We start from the raw sequence: 1935 nt of genomic DNA, 5'->3' as shown, positions 1-1935 counted from the left end.
GCCCGCTCCGAGGGCACAATGGAGCCGCCGCGCCGCTCATGCATATGCATGACGCCGCGCGCCGGCCCCGCCCCCCCAGGCCAGAGCAGTAGAGCCCCGAGCCGGCGCTCGGGCGGGGCTGCCGCGGGCCTGCGCGGGCCGGGGTGGCTGACCGAGTCGGGCCCAGCCGGTAGCGGGCGGGCATCGCGGGCGGCGGGGGACCACGACCGGCGACCCGCGCTCCCTCCACACCTTTCCGAACGCCGCGCCTGCGGAGCCTCCAAAGCTTCCTGCTCGCTGTCCGCCGGGGCGTGGCCAGATGGAGGGGCGGGGCCTGATGGAGTGGATGGGCCCGGGCGGCGGCGGGGACGGCTGATGGGCGGGGCCTGTCAGGGGGGTGTCAGAGCCTGTCTAGGGGGCGGGGCCTGGTGGAGGTGGCCCGGTGGAGGGGCGGGGCCCAGCCGGAGGGGCGGGGCCTTGCAGAGTGGGGTGTCAGAACCAGACTGGAGGGCGGGGCCTGGTGGAGAGGGCACAGCGGAATGGAGAGCGCTGCCGATAGGCGGGGCCTGTCAGAGGGGAGGGGTCCGGCAGGAGAGGCGGGGCCTGGTAGAGGGGGTTCAGAACCGGGCTGGGGTCGGGGCCTTGCTGAGAGCCGGGCCAGTCAGATGGGGGGGGCAGGGCTGAGGGCGGGGCCTGGGCCTGTCAGAAGCGGGGTACCATAGCCTGGCTAGGGGGCGGGGCCTGGCGGAGGGGGCCGGTGGAGGGGCGGGGCCTGGCTGGGGGCAGGGCCTGTCTTGAAGGGCGGAGGCGGGAGGTGAACGGGGTCTCTTCAGGGGCGGGGCCTGGAGGGAAAGAGGGCCCGCCCACGCTGGACTGGTCGCTGTAGCGCTTTAGCCGATGAAGCGCCTTCTCTGATCTGCCTCTGATCTGATCTGATCTACCTTCCAAGTACTGTTCTCACTCTTTCAGTTGTCCGCTTTTTCCTATCCTTGCTTTAGGGACACCTCGTTCTCCTGAGTACTCATAATTAATCTTTTTTTATCGGGGGAGGGCCAGAGAGAGAGGGAGACACGGAATCCGAAGCAGGCTCCACGCTCCGAGCTGTCAGCACAGAGCCCGACGCGGGGCTCGAACTGCCGCACCGCGAGATCATGACCTGAGCCAAAGCCGAACACTCAACCGACTGAGCCACCCAGGTGCCCCTCATCTTAGCTATTTTAAAAAGTATTTTTGAACAATTACTATGCACTGGGCAGTTCTTTATTTTAAAGTTTTAATTTATTTTGAGAGAGAGAGGAGCACAAGCAGAGAGGGGCAGAAAAGGAGGGAGAGAGAGAGTCTCAAGCAGGCTCTGCACTCCCAGCCATAGCCTGTCATGGGTGGGGCTCGAACTCACAAACCGTGAGATCATGACCTGAGCCAAAACCAACAGTCAGATGCTTAACTAACTTACCCAGTAGGGTGCCCCAGAATTTCCTTCCTCTTTAAGACTGATAATATTTCATTGTATGGATGTTTGGCAATTTGTTTATTCATCCTTTGGTGGATGTGCCATGGCTTTTAACGTTCTTCCCTCTAGACTGTCTGAACCCTGTGCTGTTTTTCTTCTTCTATTTATTTAAAAACAATTTTTTTTTGGTTAACGTTTATTCATTTTTGAAAGAAAGACAGAGTGCGAGTGGGAGAGGGGCAGAGAGAGAGGGAGACACAGAACCAAAAGCAGGCTCCCCCCTGGTGTGGGGTTCGAACCCACGAGCCATGAGATCATGATTCGAGCCGAAGTCAGACGCTCAACTGACTGAGCCATCCAGGCACCCCTTTCTTCTTCTTCTTTTAAATGTTTATTTGTTTTGAGAGAGACAGAGAGAGAGAGAGTGTGGGCCAGCAGGTGAGGGGCAAAGAGAGAGGGACAGAGAAAGAACCCCACGTGGACTCCGTGCTGTCAGCACAGAGCTG

The 1935-nt window shown here is 60.3% G+C and overlaps 1 protein-coding gene across 1 annotated transcript in view; it reads right to left on the bottom strand.

The window, feature by feature from the left end:
- ZMIZ2 (zinc finger MIZ-type containing 2) overlaps positions 1-344 on the bottom strand; it is a 14927-nt gene extending 14583 nt beyond the window's left edge. The window contains exon 1 of the mRNA XM_040454975.1: positions 232-344. The gene's annotated coding sequence lies outside the window, so the exon portion shown is untranslated. The remainder of the gene's footprint in view (positions 1-231) is intronic.
- Positions 345-1935: the final 1591 nt, after the last annotated feature.

The sequence above is a fragment of the Herpailurus yagouaroundi genome, unplaced genomic scaffold (genome assembly GCF_014898765.1).
Source record: "Herpailurus yagouaroundi ecotype Mexico unplaced genomic scaffold, PumYag 214, whole genome shotgun sequence".
In the NCBI taxonomy this organism is placed as follows: Eukaryota; Metazoa; Chordata; class Mammalia; order Carnivora; family Felidae; genus Herpailurus; species Herpailurus yagouaroundi.
This window is presented reverse-complemented; position numbering and strand designations above follow the sequence as displayed.